We start from the raw sequence: 18,637 nt of genomic DNA, 5'->3' as shown, positions 1-18,637 counted from the left end.
GTGACCTTTGACCCTGTCACAGATACAATAGTGACCTCTGGCCCTGTCACGGGATACAATAGTGACCTCTGGCCCTATCACGAGATACAATAGTGACCTTTGGCCATGTCATGGGATACAATAGTGAACTCTGGCCCTGTCACGGGATACAATAGTGACATATGGCCCTGTCACGGGATATAATAGTGACATCTGGCCCACCATAGGATATAATAGTGGTTTTCTGTTTTGAGTGCAATCGCTTTGATATTCATGGTGATTTATGTTCTGCTTGGCTTTCCATAGAATGCACAACCCTACCACGGGGGTTAAATATGAAATTTTGTTCTGATAGGATGTTTCAGTTATGCTATGCCAAGGAAATTTTGAATAAGAATGTTTTCTGAAAGTTTCGCTCTTATATTTTTGGTAACATGTTTTGATTTGGCATTCTGAAAACAAGTTTGCTGATTCTGCATTCTGAGAGAAAATATTTTGTTCAGCATTTTGATAAATGCTCATATTTACATACTAGTATATCTTCTCTGCTTACTGAGTTGTTGATAACTCACCCCCTTATCTCCAATATTTTCAAATGATTTTGGGTATTTTAGCTGAGCATCAAGACTATGAAGCATTGGGTGAGATAACTTAGGAATAGTGGATTAAGAATAGAAAGATTCGATGAGTATTGAAGATTGTTGTTAAGAAATTTCATTGTGTTCTGATGACATGGTATTTTGAAGAATTGATTATATTGAAGAAATTAGTTTGAATCAAAATTTCTTTATAATGTTGGGAATTTAGAGTCTATAATTATATTGTTGAAATGTGAGTTTAAGTGACTTGTAGAGAAATTGATATTTTTTTGGGCTACTGTATCGAGGATTTGATAAATGAGTTTGTGTGATTATTTAAATTAGAAGTGTTTACGTTTCATTTGGAGCTTTTGGAAGTATATTAGCAGTGTTGGAGTTGATTATCAGGTAACATGAGTTAACTCTCTGAACCCTTGGGGACGGGGCATTTCAAGGCATGTTCTGTTTAAAGAGTTGATATTTTGTTAAAATATCTCTTGCCAACTTATTTAAGACACAAATACATTAATAAAACATTAATTCGGAGGTTTATTGTACATAAAGTGGATTGTCTTCCTTTTTTTTTTTTCTAATCAAGCAAGTATTTCATTAACATAAATAGATCAAGGTATATGAGAAGTGGGTGGGATTTCTCAACAAATACCACATTACGATAAATGCAATAAAACCTTTTAAAAAAAATGCAGTACAAAAGTGAAAAATCAATCTAGTTGTGACTAAAAAATGGGTCCCCATCCATTCTCCTCAAAGAGGGTACCATCTTAAATGATGGTTTTTAACAGTTAGCTATATGAACTATGGTGACATTGCTGGAGGCGATGTTTATTGGTGATGCACTGCAATTTGTTTGCCTAAAATGTTCGCAGAAGAGACCAATATCCCCAATTACAAGATTTTAGGTTAGGTAAAGCGAAAACATAGTGGGATAAACGACATCAATGTCTTTCTATCTTCTCAAGAGGAAGCATTTTTTTTCTTTTTTCCTTGCATTAAAATGCAAGTATGCTTTACAAGTTACAAGAGAAACCTATGGCTCTTAGGTGCAAGACTTGTTTTTCTACCCAATTTTAGTAACTTCTAACCTAGTGCGGAAAGATAAAAGAAATAAAGAATAAGGTGGAAATGAGAGGACGCCTTTCCCTCAGCAGAGGAAATAAGGTATAGGCTATTTGGGGGAAGGTCTGACATTCAATATCTCCCGGAAACCCAAGGAGCATCATGTGTGCCTTAAACATTTTCAGATGTTCTACGAGATCTTTAGACCCGTCATACAGTTCAATCTACGGGACCTTGAATTTTTGTGGGAGCGAGACTACCATGATTGTCGCGCTATACTATAGATTTGTGCTACTAAGTAGGTTATCAATGGATGAAGATACCTTCCTGGTCATTTCCTCGTATTTTTCCATGAGGCCACTTAGGTTGTTGTGTATCTTTCTTTTTTCCTCCTCGTAGCTCAAGTTTGGCCTCTCTTTGCTCTGCGATTTTCCCTTATAATGCTCTTGGTTCGGCACTACATCTCCTCCAATACCCAAGTCTCTACGTCTCAGAGCCTCGTTTTCTTTTTGTAGAGTCTCCATCTCCAAGGTCATCTTCTTCTATCTTTCCTCCATTTATGCAAATCTCCTCTCCATCCCATTGTTCGTTTGTTCGTTTGTAGAGGTAGTTTCCTGATCGCGAGTTGCTTGAGAGCCTGTTGTTGTAACTTGTAAGCATGTGAAAGACACATTGAACTCTGTGTATCCCACATACGGCACCAATTGTTGAGAATGTGTTTCACAAGTCTTCCTTATGATTCGCTTAACCTAGAAACAAGGAAAGAAAATTGGCTCGGATTTTGATGAGGGACTCCTCTAATGCCTAAGTCAGTAGAATTTTTCTACGCTCCCATGAGTTATCAGCTTAAGTTCTTCGGGCGCGGACCTCAATCAGTAGGGTTTGTTGCCTCGACTTGGTAACTCCCTCTTTTTGGTTTGGTTTTTCCCTCATTTCTTGGTGTGTGGTCATCAGCATTTAAGCTTCCTTGAATTGATCCTCCATGAGATGGATGCCATTCGGCATACATTACTATCGCGCATTGTCTGCCTTGTTGTTAAGGCGGTACCAGATCTGAAGGCCTTAATAATGCCTATATGTGCGCAAAGGTCTTATGAACTGGCGAATCCCTTTTACTTTTGGATCTCATTCCTCAAATGGGGCCATGGGCTTAGTAAAGGCCACTCCTTATTATGTAGGGCTCATTTATCTTCAAGGCACTAGAAGGCGAAAGGCCCAACAGAAGTAGCTGGTATTAAGAATTGCGTAACAATATACTCACCATCCATTTTATAGCTCTATTTTAATTGAAAAATGATTATGTGAGATTTTGAAATTAAAAACAACTATATTTGCAATGAATTTACATTATCACATAAGTAGCTTGTGATATTTTATTGTTACGGTTTTTCAATTGTTTGCTAGGAGTTAATAAATTGTTTATTATTTGAATAAGGGATAATATATACTTTAAGAAATTCTTTTCATCCCAAAATGTCACTTTTAGGGACGAAATTATTCATTCGTGTCAGAAAGTCTCATCAGTCCGATTATCATTTGAACAAGATACTTGACATTTGAACGGAAGAATTTGGGACGATAATGCATTGTCCCCAAATAGATTTACTGTTTGAACTGATGGTACACCATTCGAACTAACATAAATTTCTATTCAAACATATAATTGTAGTTTGAATGGGCATTTTGGCAAAAGAATCGTATATAGTTTGGGCATGAAGTATTGGACGTTGTTGGAACCAAAAATCTTTCGTTCGAACAAAAACATATTGGTCAAACTGATAGTGCCTGTTTCTTACTTACATTGTTTTAGTTTCATGATTAAATATAAAAACTGATCATATGTAAACATTTTTACGTGATGCCCATTTTGTAAAACCATTAAGTAGATAAAAAAAAACTATATTAAAATATATAACATGTCACAAAACAAAAGTTAATATCTAGTAATTAATTTACATGACAACTAATAGTAAGTTTATATTGGCTTCTTGTCTTGTAGATGTTCGAACGAAGAATTATCTGGAAGAAATGTGTGGCTTTCTTCGTTACTTCACTACACAATCTCTCAAGCCTCGACAAGTGCAGTAACAATGAGTGAACAGTATCTAAAGTTCGAGAAGTGATGACCTAAAAATTTTGTCATATGAATGTTTATATCGATTTTTTAAATTACTCATGTTAAAATAGAAACATCACTTAAGAATAAGGAAAATTGTATCGTACAGAACACAACTTTATTCTCCATACTAAGGAGCCTATATACCAGGTAATGCATTATTTCATTATATTAATTTCATTCACTCTTTTATTTGCTATACCATCAATCTAATTTTACTTCTTATTTTAGGAGTCTTGACATTCGAACAGACGTCAATCTTATTTGAACAGTCATGTCTTCAATATTTGAACGACCTCACATCCCTTTCGAATGTGACAAAAGTGTTCAAATACAAGTCTCATATCATAACAATTTGAACAATATTGTATGTTTGAATGAAAGTTGACCATTCGAATGTTTGTTAGGGACGAAATGACTTCTTCCCAAAAAATTATCCCGTTCGAACAAACTTTGAATGGATCGGAAAAATTTCATCCCAAAAGATATTTTCTATGACGATTTTTTTTTCATCCCGGATTGTCTTTCACGACATACCTATTGTGATAAATTAGGGACGGAATTTTTTCATCCCTAAATGTCTTCTGGGATGAAATCCGACGCTTTTGGGATGGAATTTTTCAACCCAACAGGGGGTTTCTATTGTAGTGAATGCAGTTTTTTTTTTTTTTTCAAGTCATTAATTCTGTCATCAATAATGGTAAGAAAATTGTTGTCGTGTCTTTATTCCTCACCATCCAGCTTATTAGTCATTAACTCGGGGTTCTTTGATGACGTTGCATGATGATCGTATATATACATTCGCTTTAACCATAACTACAAAAATTAACTGATCATCTTCGTCGCAAATATTTGATTTCGAATTAGTGTTTTTGTTGTAACAATAATCATGTTGATCGATTAAGATGTTTCTCGGTCGTGTCTTCTCACGAAACAAGTGAAATATTTCTTAACATAGTTGCATGACATGCTCTGTTTATAATAACTAAATAATTTATTGATAAGACATTTTTTTATTGATTATTGCATACATTGCAAGGACGTACGTACGTACAGCAAATTACTGATGATTAGCGCTTCCAACTAAAACGTAGAAATTCTTTTTAACTTAACCAATAAAAAAGCATATTGTAGGCACAGATACAACTTTCCAACTGAAATCTCAATTGCATCGAATTGACATGTCAACTTCAATACCAATGACATGTCAATGCATGGTACGTATACGCGCGACGTGTTCTCCACCCTGACTTATAAATAGAACTACTCTTCCAGATAATTATTATCAAGCGGGATAAAGTGAAGCCTTCAGACGTGGGTTTGCATGTGCACGTAAGGGTTTGGCCATGAAAAGTTCATTCATGGAATCAGAGAGGTCAATCTTCTCTTGGTTTGGCGGCAAACTCCATGAAAATCCTTGAAGAAGCCTTGCCAAAAGCATCACAGTCATGGCAGAGCCAAGCGCGATGCCCTTGCAACCTCGCGTTCCCGTATTGAACGAAATGAAGCCCAGCTCATGCTCTGCAAGTTCCACCTCCTGATCATCGGCCATCGACGATCCATCCTCCTTCTTCTTCAGATGTCGATTTGGTTTGAACCTCAAGGGTTCTTTCCAAACGCGAGGGTTGCGGCCGAGACCATATCGGCTCAAGATGACATGACTTCCTTTGGGGATGAAATAGCCAGCCACAGTCGCGTCTTGCATTGAGACATGGGGGAAGTTAAATGGTGCAATTGGGTGAAGCCGGAAACCTTCCCTTGCACAAGCCTTGACATAATTGAGCTGTGGAATATCGGATTCATCAACCCATCTCTTCTTTCCAACTACCCTGTCAATTTCTTCTACAGCTTTTTGGAGGAGCTCCAGTTAGTTGAGCATTTCTGCTAGTGTCCACTCTATGCAGTTGGAAGGATTATCCACTGTTGCAAGCATCAGTTCCTGCACGCACATGATTGAAAACAATTCAAGTAAATGATTAATAGATATTAATTATTGAAAACAATCCAATTTTTTTTTTTTATAAGAAACTGATCTCATTAATCAACATCGAGCACATACAAGAAAACCAGTATTACAAAGGAAAATAGATAGGATCATTGACTCATTTCCTCGGTAACCACATGAAGAATACAAGAGGGGCATATCTCGATATCATACAAGTCTTCAGTGCACTCGAGAGCCGCTTGAGCAAGCCTGTGAGCTGCGATGTTAGCCTCCCGATATACATGTGAAATAGACCAATCAGCAGTTGAGATTAGAACAGTTTGCATCTGATATGAGACAACCACCTAAGCTCCAGTTAGGACTATCTTGGTTCATTTGGTCCACTACCTGTTTAGAATCCCCCTCCAAACATAAGTGCCTTATTCTAATTTCCTTGCAAAAAACATATGCCAAAACTAGCCGATATGCTTCAGCATAAAAAACACTGCCTCTCAAGGGTCTGTTAGCACGCAGGGCACCTATCACAAGGCCTTGATGATCTCTGATAAGTACTCCAATGCCAATCCTTCCTATCCTCGATTGCACAGCTGCATCCCAATTCACTTTAAGACAACCTATTGCAGGCTTTGTCCATCTGTGAACTCTTGCCATATTCTCAGAGTTAGCACCAACTTCCTTCTGGAGAGCCTCATTATGAAGAGACAACCTACTGGAGGATCCTTCAAAATCCTACATCTCTAGTGGCACAAATTCTAAAGCAAAAGTATTTCAACCAAGGAAATTTGCTTGATGCAAAGCTGGGAGTTGGGCCTTCTTTTGCATGGAGAGGAATAAATACTGGCTTAACATTGTTAAAAAAAGGCCTCATTTGAAGGGTTGGAAATGGACAGAAGATTAACATCTGGCAAGATAGATGGATACCATCTTTACCAGCACAAAAATTTTGACTCCTCGAGATGTTGACTGCTGGTGTGATAAAGTCAGTGACATCATTGATCCTCAACAGAAGATATGGCAGGAATCTCTCCTATCTGAACTCTTCACTCATCAGGAAATAGAGGGCATAAAGGCAATTCTCATCAGCTGAGGAGGAAGAGAAGGCAAACTTACTTGGCAATTTACTCCTAATGGCAGCTACACAATTAAAAGTGGATACTATCTTGGCCAAGAATTGGAAAGAGAGCAAGTAGGAGAATATTCAGGCAGAGCAAAGAACGGCCAAGTGTGGAGGTCCATTTGGAAGCTCAAGGTACCTCCTGCCACACAAATGTTTGTTTGGAGGGCATGCAGTGAAGTCTTGCCCACTATGGCTAACCTGAAAAGAAGAAAGGTGGTAAAGGATAGCATCTGTTTAATATGCAAGAGGGAACTTAAGACTTCTGGCCATGCTTTATGGGGATGCAGTAGTGCTCAAGATGTTTGGTGTCAAGGTCCAAAGAAAGTGCAAAAATTTTCTTCTCACAGTGATTTGTTTTTTAATATCTGGGCAGAACTGATTAGCAAGCTTGAACCAGGGGAGTTAAATGAGGTTGCTTTTCCAATGAGACTATTTGGAGAGTAAGGCAATGTTGAAGCATCTCAGATCTAGAAATCCAAGCCCTCCCATATCCTTCCTGCAACTAAGATGCTCCCAGTTGACCCACTGAATTTTTGAAGAGTCTTCATTGAAACCCCACCAAAACTTCCTTAGTATTTGGTTCAATTTCCTTGTTATAGAGGCTAGTAAAAGGAACATCCCCATTGCATAGGTGGGAATAGCTTGAAGCACAGCTTTGAGAAATATCTCCTTTCCTGTTGCAGAGAGAAATTTGGTCCTCCAATTAGTAACCCGAGACCAAGTTCTATCAATTAAAGAGTGGAAGGAGGCTATCTTCTTTCTACCCACCAAAGAAGGTAAACCAAGGTATTTCTCAAAACTAGAGGTGGATTGGACACCTGCTAGATGCAGGATCTACTGTTGGGTCATCAAGGCAATGTTCTTACTAAAATAAATGGCAGACTTGTCCTTATTTAAAACCTGTCCTAATCCTTTCTCATATAACTCAAGGATATTAAGGACACACTTAATTTCCTCATACTTAGCTTGGCAGAACAAAAGGCTATCATCAGCAGAGAAGAGGTGGTTTACTTTAACTGGACCTCTGCCAATAGCCACAAGAGTTAAACTGCCACATGCCTTAGCATGTTTGAGGAGAGAAGAGAGGGCTTATGCACATAGAATAAAAAAATAGGGTGACAAGGGATCTCCTTGTCTTAGGCTTCTCGAAGGTACAAACTTTTTCTGAGGTTCTCCATTAAGAAGTATTGAATAAGAAACAGAAGTGAGGCAAGCTTGTGTGATGTGGATCCAATGTGCAGGGTGTAATGTGAATAAGAAATGAAAACAATCCAATTAAATCTTATTATTAATGGTGTTTTTTTTTTGGGGGGGGGGGGTGAAGTTCGAGGAATAACTGTTCAAATTAGATATATATAAATCATTTATTTAAATTTAGATATTTTCTACAAAACTATTAATAGTATGGATATTTAGAATAGGAGAGAAAAACAAAATCTAGGGTTTGTGAAAGACGTGAAGTATCTTGCAATGTTATATATTAAAATGCATGGTATTAGGTGTTCTTATTAATATTTAATTTTTATCTTGCTGTGATTTGAGCTTTGATCTCTTCCATTATAAAAGCTGCTTTCCCATTCGAATCCTTTGCCAAAATGAAAGTGTCGAGCAAGTCCTCGGCCTTGGTCTTCCCCCCGTCTCCCCATTGCCGTAGTCTCTCATCGACGACCGGATCTTCATAACTAGTAACGATCTTCATTGCCTCACTTACAATCTTCCCATGACCATCTAAATCTAGTGCTATTAAGCATGGCAAGTAATCCAATAAAGCAAATGCATTAAGATGGACGAGTATGGTGAAAAGTGAGTCAATACGTTCTTCTTCCTCAACTCTAGGTCCTCCATCCTTTTTTCCTTTGCAAAGTACCTTCTGTTGAATATAATCTTCCTAATGACATTTCCACAGTAATGATGTGCAACAAGTCTCACTTCCATGACTGAACCACTAATTGACTGATCATTAGGAAGGCTATCAATCGCAACATTCTTACATTGATTATAAATGAAACGAACAAGATTATCAACTTCTTCGGTCCTCTTATTGAGTAGCCATCGAGTTTTTTTGTTTTTAGAAAGAGTCAGGGTCACAAGTCCACGAGTGACCCCTCCCCACATTTATTAATAAACCCTCACTTATGGCGGAAGAATATCATAACAATAAGACCCAACCCACTCAACAAACTACCAACATTGACAAACGAAACCTCAAAATCAAAAAATGCCGAAAATTAAAACTGATGCCTAATATAAGCCGTACCCATTAAATCTAACCTGTACAAACCTCACACCTCACGTGGTAAATCCACTGCCTCTAACACGAGTAACTCCTCCCCCAAAGCCCCAACTCTAGCCAATTCATCAGCCACTTTATTCCCTTCCCTAAAAATATGAGTGATAGAAAGTTCAAACCCAACCAACAAAGTCAACAAATGATCCCAGAAATCCCAAAGGTACCACACTATACAAACTCTACCCCTCAACCAAGACATCACAATTAAAGAATCACATTCAATATCTATGGAAAAAAAACCCAGCTGCCGGCATATTTTTATTCCTTCAATAACTGCCCGAAGCTCCGCTTCATTATTAGTACAAGAGCCAAAGAATTTTGAAAAAGCAAAAACTAACCTCCCTTCTTGATTCCAAAGAACTCCACCTCCCCCACCAGGACCCGGATTCCCAAAAGAACTCCCATCTAAGTTCAATTTCAATCTTCCAATAGGATGCTTCAACCATCTAACAATATCAACTTTAGGAGGCCGATGTTGAACCGGTTGCATCTCCAACCTTGACAATATTTTTAAATCTTGCGTAGACATCCTCTTCACTTTGGGTTCAGAAGCAAGGAGCTTCACCCACACTAAAACAGAGCTTCACCATACCTGCTGGATAGATTCATATTTCCTTCCATGCGTGCAACACAGCGCCTTCTCCATAGTCTCCATGTAACCACAACAGGGAGTAAACCTAACAAAATACCAACCTGGGAATTTCTAGACGACCTAGAAAACCACAAATGTATTCTGTCCCTCCAAGATTGTTGTGCCAAGAAAGGGACACCTACCTCACCCGAAACTTTTTTCCAGATTTCCTATTCAAATTCACCTTTGCCAAGCACATGCTTCAAGTCTTCCTCATGTCCCTCCACACAACAATTACATCTTGAAACAATAGGAATGCCCAGCCGATGAACTCTCTCATCCACACTTAAACAACCAAATGATGCTTTCCACATAACAATAGACATTTTTTTCGGGATAAGACTATGCCAAAGCCGTCTTGCCCAATCAAATCTTTGCATCTTAATTCTTAGAACCTGCCATGCCGATTTTCTCGAAAACGTCCCCTGTTTATCTGGAAGCCAAACCAAAACATCCTTCTCATTTCTTAACTCTCTAACCAGTCTCATAACCTCCCTTACTTTTTATGGTCCCACCAACATCTCAAGTCTCTCGGCATCCCACCTATCATTTACAACCAATTCTCTAATTGTAATACTTGGCTCCTCCACCATTTCAGACGCATTACATAACGGCCCTTGCTCTAGAAAATTATCAAACCACAAAGAAATATTTCCAGCACGGACCTTCCACTTAGAATTTTGCAAAAGAATAGGAAGCCTCTCCACTATTTTCCTCCAAAACCTTGAACCCTTATTATCATCCAGGGACAAAGAAACATGCCCCAGTTTAATGTATTTAGCCTTAAAAAATTTTGACCAAAGATACTCCTTAGTCAACAAATTTCAACCAAATTTTGAAAACAAAGATCTTTGTACCTCTTCAAGCTTTCTCACCCCAATTCCCCCTTCCTCCACGGGCAAACACACCTTGTCCCAAGCTCTCCAATGTTTTTTACTTTTACCATCTTGCTCCCCCCCAGAAAAATTTTGCAAATAATCCATTCAGCTTAGTAATAACTGCTTTAGGCACCTACAAAACCAAAAGTAAATGAAGTGGTAAACTCGTAAGAACATGCCGCAATAAAATCAATCTTCCCCCTTGGGACAAAAGCCTACTCTTCCAACCTGATAATTTCTTTTCTACTCTCTTCAATAAAGGCATGAAATGCCTAATTTGTGATCGACCCTCCACTATTGGTGCTCCCAAATACGTAAAAGGAAACCTGCCCTCAGAGAAACCAGTTTCACTCAGTATCTCCCTAGTTCTGCTGCCTGGAAAATGCTTGGATACAAAAATAGCAGATTTTTCATAATTCACTCCCTGCCCTAACCGGCCTTCATAGTCTTTCAAAACACCCATCAAACATCTAACCGATTGCTTGCTACCATTCATGAATACCACCACATCATCCGCATACAATAGATGATTAATTCTTGGAGCATTAACAAGATGAGAAGAAGGCTGAATACCTCCCTCCACCAACCTTTTATTTAGCAGCCTTGAATATACTTCTTCCATAAGAATAAAGAGATATGGCGACAACGGATCACCTTGTCAGAGCCCTCGTCTTGACTTAAAAAAACTCCGAAAAGTGTCATTCATCATAATTGAAAACCAAACTGTAGAGACACAGTTATCAATCAGCTTCCAAAAGTAATCTAGGAACCCTATAGCTTGTAGCACGTGATATAGAAAACGCCAATCTACTTATCATATGCGTTACTCATGTCAATTTTCAGCATGATATTTCCACCCCTGACCTTCCTATTCAGTAAACGTGTCATCTCTTGGGCAAGGAAAATATTCTAAAAAATGTTCCTATCCTTCACAAATGCCCCCTGCTTAGGTGAAATAATACTTCCAAGTATCCCAGACATTCGATTAACTAGAAGTTTAGAAAACACCTTATAGATGACGTTACAAAGACTTATAGGTCGGAACTTATCAAAACTTTGCAGGCTTTCCACTTTAGGAATAAGGACAATAAACGATGCAGTAAAAAATCTAGGAAACTCCATACCTTGAAAAAATTCTTTTACAGCAGCCATAATATCATTTTTCACCAAATTCGGGCATGCCAAGTAAAAAGCAGACCCAAAACCATCAGGCCCTGGGCTGCTGTCCGCACTAATCGATGAAAGAACTACTTTTACTTCCTCTTCCGTTGGCTCCACCATCAAATCCCGACTATCTGCTATTGATAAAACATGAGGGAACAAATGGTCCAGATTTGGTAAATCTACCACCTCTTCCTGCAAAAGGAAATGCTCAAAATATCGAACCACTTCCTCATGCACTATTTCTATGGAATCCAGAACACGACCATCTGGAAGCCTCATTTGTGTCACACAAGCCCTTTTTCTCCTTTGCGCAATAACGACATGGAAAAATTTTGTATTACGATCCCCTTCTAATCCCCACTTATTTTTTGCCTGTTGTGCCAACCGAGTATCTTCCCTTAAGTTCTAGACCTCAAGCTCCATCTTAGTCACCAAAAATTCCTCTTCCACTTCCACGGAAAAATTTGATTGTAGCACCCTTTCTAGTATCTCAATCTGTTTCTCTAGCTCCAGAATAATCCCATCTACTATTCCAAAAACACTTTTATTCCAGCTCCTCAATTTATTCTTCAACCGTTTTAATTTCTCAGCTAATATAAGTAAACCACTACTACTCATTGTCGGTTCCTTCCAAGAAATTTCCACAACATTTAAAAAATCAGCATGTGAGATCCACATATTTTGAAAATGGAAAGGAGAAGGACCATACCTCACAAACCCCGAAACTAGCTTTAAAACAATTGGCGAATGATCAGAAGACTTTTGACTTGATAATTCTGCCGAGGCATCACCAAACTTGGACAAAAACAAATTATTCACAAGTACACGATCCAGTTTTGCCCAACTTCTTGCCAGACTTGATTGGCCATTGCACCAAGACATTTGTTTTCCATGTAATCTGAAGTCTATCAACCCACACCTATTCATACATCCATTAAACTCTTCCATCGCACCAAGAGGTCTCGGTCTCCCACCAATACATTCATCATCCGCCCTTATAATATTAAAATCACCCAATACCATCCATGGCACCCCCACACCCGAGATACCACTCAAATGTTCCCATAAATCTTTACGTTCAGCCTGAGTGCACTTCGCATACACAAAAGTCCCTAACAAAATAACACCATTTTTTGAAAACAATCCAGTAATAGACTGATTTGAAATACCAACAAGATCCATTTCCATGTCCTCTTTTCAACAGACCCAAATTTTACCACCTGCTTCCATATTCGAATTATACTGTGGAAACCCGATAAAGCGAGACCACCTTTGTAAATTCTCCACACTTTGAAACGGCTCCGAGATAACCAATATGGAAATATCAAACTTTACGAATAAGTTTCCTTACCCAACTTTTTGACGTGCCCAACCCTCTAATATTCCAAACTAGAATATTATCAATTATAAATTTAATTTTTTGAGGGAGGGCCTTTGCCCTTCGAGATTTTCGTAGCACTAACTCCATACCCACACCTGTACCGGCCCAGATCTAAACAATAACCCTTTTGTACATCGAAGCCATTATCCCCATCCCCATCAGAAAGTACTTCAAACTTGTTAGATTTTCTCACTTCTATACCAATAACTGGAAGACCACATTCACCATCCATACTAATATTGACTTCCTGATCTTCTTCATCCAACACAACACTCGGTGCCTCTCTCACCTCTACCGATACATACCCCTCCTTCACTCCACTCCCAATTCCACTCGGCACATCACTTATACTTTGGTCCAAACCACACTTTTCCTGCACTTCAATTTCATTTAACCCCTCACCATTAGAAAACTCATCAACACTATTCCTCTTCCCAACTTCACCACCCTCATCCAAGTTCATTATGGTTCTCTCTACTCCATCATCAAACACAGCAACCGCAACTACCATAACACCCATATCAGGTCCCTCCTTCATCTCTCCCTCCTCCAGATCCTCCCTTGAATTACTTACTCCAGCCCCATCCATATCCACCTTTGCTTGACCACTAGTCCCCTCCCCAAAAGGCACACTAATATCCCCTTCAATTAACATCAAAGTCTCTCCTCCCACACCCTTTTTATCCACCACATTCTTTTTTCCCACTACCTTCCACTCTATCGTTTCCCCATCTTTACGAGTCACACGCTTCCCCTCTTTTCTCACAATACCTTTCTTCCCCCTCTCCCCACTCCTACAAACCACAGCCTACCAAAATTGACTTTTATGGCCATAACTAAAGGAAATCCCTCAATAGGTTCCTCTAGGAGATCAACCTCCACACACAATCGCGCCCCCGTGGCTCTCATTCGATATAGTGTTGCATTATCAGTACCCAAAAATCGACCAAACCGAGAAGCTATAATCTGTAAAACGTCTAACCTGTACAAATGGAGAGGCAAACCGGGAAGAAAAATCCACTGCGGAGCAATGGACAACTTCTTTTTGAGATCAAAGTCCACCAACCAATTAAACAACATGAGCTGGCAACCAGCAACCACCCTTCCTTCTCTCACCCAAGCATGAAGATAGTCTTTCTCATTAGCCAATTGAAACAACACATGGAAATCATCCATAAAGCTGATCATCGGGACCTCAACAAACCCCCAAGATTTAATAACGTGCCTCCTCAACACATCAATCGATGGTCTCACCGAGAGGAATTTGAGAACCAACACAAATTTCAATTCCTCCGCAACTCTATCCATCTTTGCATTTGTGAACACAAAACCCAAACCACCATCAATCATCTCTGGTTTCGCATAGGCAGGTGAAAATTTTGACACCGGCCGGCAGAGGACGTTGCAATGCCTGGATAAATGAACGCACACCCCCAGCGCCCAACGATTCCGCATCACTCTTCCCTTCCCCAGAACCTCCCCCCGCAATAGAAACCGGAAGAGACCCCATCCCAGACCCACCGGTAGCGAAAGGCCACCAGAGAGAGAACCAGAGAGCGGCAAGAGGCCAATCCCCAAATAAGCGCGATCGAAAGTCTCAAAACCCTAGCAAAGCACGAAACACCTGCCACGTCAGCACACAAAATCCAGAACTTCCTTGATCTTTATTCACAATTTACTTAGCATGATGATTAGGAACATCAACATGCAGCACAAGTATAGCCACAGTCCCGCCCTATGTATCTTTTGCTATAAGAACAATCACAGTAGCCACTGAGTTATTTCTAAGTTAATTATCTTAGAAGCCACCAACTTTTTCATCTTCTTCCTTTGATCTCCCCACGGCACCAAAGTTGTCAACTTAAAGCCATGACTAGCATATTTATTCGACATGAAAAGAGGTCTTGATGCAAACACGATATCGTGCTTTTTCAAGAACTCCCGGGCAAGTTTCGGTGAAGTTACTGGAATAACATGAAAACCTCCTAGAAGTATACAAGCGATTTTCGTATTGAGTGATTCTAGAAGGCCATGTATCCACCGAAAATGCTGGCTTATTCCTCCACAGTTCTGGGAGGTTTCCAGCTACTGGCCACGGAGTTGGGCCCGTGGGAGCGTTGGAGTTCGCTTGAAGTTTTTTCCATGGGGTTTCCACTTGAATAATATGAGTGGAAAAAGAAAAATGAGCATGGTAAGCAAGGCAGTGATCAAGTTAAGCGCATCAGCAACATAATTTTTTCTGAGGAGCCATAACCATGGTTGACGTACCTCATGGTAAAGAATAGGAAGGAATAAAACATGGTTTCTTTTCTACGTATATTGTTTGCGAATGTATATGCTTGATAAGCTATACGTTAATGCATGTTGGGCTTAAGAGAACCGATTTATTGGAATGACAACTTCTTTAGGAAAGTGAAAGAGCACTAAGCAGAACTCTTTCTCGAGCTGAGGATTCTTTTCTGAAATCAATGGAGACCAAAAGACACGAATTTATAGATTAGTATGGTTTGAAGTCGTGTGGTGAGAGAAGTCTAGCCACGTGTTTTAGCTGAAAATGCTAGGCTGCAGGGAGGCAAATTAAGGCATGTAATGCATGGTGCACGTGAAGGAGAAGGAAAAAGTTTGATATCTTCGTCGGTGAAGTTTTGACTCATTCTATCCACAATCTTTATTTTTTATATATAAAATATTCCAACGATGAAAAAAAAATCAAACTTAGTTAAGATTTTCTAGAAAATCAAAAGCTCCACTACAAGAAAACTGCTTAATTATTTGTGATCGGTTATTTTCAACGAAAATGATTATTTCTTGTCAAAATGAGTCTGTTTTTATCGCAAATAGTCGTTATCGTCGCAAATAATTCATCACAAAATGAGTCTAGCTTATGTATGGTATGGAGCAATCTTCCCATTTTTGGCGTTTCTTAAGATTCTCAAATATATTCAGTGCCATTGGAATTTTTCTGATTATTACATATACACATGATCAATTATATATGGTACTTACGTTGATCTCTTCAATAAAATGTAATTGATTTTAGTTGTATTTTGAAAAGTGGTGTGTAAGGTTCCTTCTAGATCCTCAATGCCAATCACTCATAATCACACAAAGGAAAGCAACAAACAAGCACAGAAAGAACTCACAAGAATGATCAAGATTCCATGGCGAATCTTGCAGAGAATCTTCAAGGGATTCTCAACCTCTAAAAATGGTCTTACATGATTCTTCGATGCCAATTACAGGATCACACCTGCTTGTATAGAGGCAGTCATGAAGAAGAAAAACAGTGTAATGCTCTAATACTCAAAACGCAACGGACCAAGAGCTAAACGCAGAGCATGAATTGCAACAATGACAAACCGCGTTGTTTTACTTATTCCTTACAACAGACCAAAACACACCGTTTCACTAAAAGACTTCATTTCATTATTTGTGTTATTCCCAATCTGTTAATTCTGTTATTCACCTTCTACACAGACTGCACTTCCATTCACCCTCTTCAAGCCTTGCCCACAGCACTCGTGACAATCCCTACCTATTCAAGGCTTTGCCCACAAGGCACCCGTGACACATTACAGAACTGTGCCCACCAAATGAGGATACGAAGCTGCCCACCAAATGAGGATACGAAACTCTAAGGTTCCAAAGCAATTCCCATGAACTATCCTCAATGGCAGCCCCTACCCATTTGACTAACACTTCAGTAGAGGCATGGTTCCCTACTTTCCTCACCCTTCGCTCCAAAATTGCTTTTGGTTCAGGCTGAACACTACCCTTTTTGTCAACTGGAGGCAAAGTAGACAATGAAAAAATATGATCACCAAGTTTCTTCTTTAAACATGAGACATGGAAAACAATATGGATTTTTTAGGAGGAAGGCAGATTCAACTTATAAGCTACCATACCATTCCTCACAAGGATCTGAAATGGGCCATAATACCTCAGGGCCAACTTCATGTTGTGTCTCATGGCTATAGACTTTTGTCTATAAGGCTGCAACTTGAGAAAGACCCAATCACCTACTGCATAAACCCTCTCAGATCTTGTTCTATCAGCAAACAACTTCATTCTTTCCTGAGCCTTCTTCAAATTCTCCTTTAACAATGACAATATCTCATCCCTAGAATTCAATTGCTGATCCACTGCTGCATTAGCAGTAGTGCCAGGAACATCTGCCAACAATTTGGGAGGAGGGAACCCACATAAAGCCTGGAATGGTGAAAAACCAGTAGAGGAATGTACAGTGGTGTTATAACACCATTCTGCCATTGGCAGCCACGTGCACCAACTCTTTGGCTTAGATCCCACATAGGATCTCAAGTATCCTTCCACACACTTATTTAATGCCTCAGCTTGACGATCAGATTGAGGATGGTAAGTTGAGCTATAAGCCAAAGTAGTTCCTTGCATCTTGAACAGCTCTCTCCAGAATAAACTGGTAAAAGCCACATCCCTGTCAGACACAATGGTTTTAGGTAATCCATGGAGTCTGAATACACCACTAAAGAAAACCTCAGCCACCCTACTGGCTGTATAAGGGTGAGCCACTTGAAAGAAATGGCCAAATTTAGTTAATCTGTCCACGACAGTTAGAATTACTGACATACCACCTGAGCTTGGAAGGCCCTCAATAAAATCCATGGCAATGTCAAGCCAAGGACTTTAAGGAATAGGTAAGGGTTGGAGTAACCCTACTGGCAGCATAGTCTCATGCTTATTCATCTGGCAAATTTGGCACTCTTTCACCAACTTCCTTATGTCCTTCCTCATTCCTTGCCAGTAAAAATCCAATCAAGCCTTCTGTAGAGTTTTGTGATACCCAAGATGGCCTGCTTCTGGATTATGATGAATATGCTGTAACATCTTTCGATGAAAGGGTGATGAAGGAACTAACAACAACTTCCCTTTTTTGAAAATCAGTCCTTGTTGAAGAGAAAATTCCTTAGAGACTTGCTTCCCTTGTTGTAAAGCAACCAAAAGATTAGAAACATCAACAGAGAATGCATAACTTTGCTTAAGCTCTTCTAACCACACTGGAGTGGGGAATGAAATAAGGGCCAATGTAGCTGATGACTCTTCCTCCTCTTTTCTGGAAAGTGCATTAGCAACTTTGTTGTCTCTACCTCTCTTGTACTCGACATGAAAATTATACCCCATGAGCTTTGAGATCCACTTATGTTGAGCCTCAGTAGCCACCTTTTGCTCCAATAAATGTTTTAGTGCTTGTTGGTCAGTTTTAATCTTGAATGTTTGACCCAACAGATATGGCCTCCACTTGCCTACTACACATACTAATGCTAAGAATTATTTTTCATAAGTTGACAAGGACAATGCCTGGATCTTCAAAGCCTTGCTGAAAAAAGCTATTGGCTGGCTATCCTACATTAACACAGCTCCTAGCCCCACCCCTGAGGCATCACACTCAATTGTAAATTCTTTAGAAAAATCTGGCAACTTCAAGACATGAGGCTTTGCAATAGC

General features: G+C 39.3%; 1 pseudogene; it reads right to left on the bottom strand.

The window, feature by feature from the left end:
* Nucleotides 1-5,035: 5,035 nt before the first annotated feature.
* On the bottom strand, nt 5,036-17,797 carry LOC108985033 (annotated as a pseudogene).
* Between the last annotated feature and the right edge of the window lie 840 nt (nt 17,798-18,637).

Source organism: Juglans regia, chromosome 7, assembly GCF_001411555.2.
Source record: "Juglans regia cultivar Chandler chromosome 7, Walnut 2.0, whole genome shotgun sequence".
NCBI classification, from domain to species: Eukaryota; Viridiplantae; Streptophyta; class Magnoliopsida; order Fagales; family Juglandaceae; genus Juglans; species Juglans regia.
This window is presented reverse-complemented; position numbering and strand designations above follow the sequence as displayed.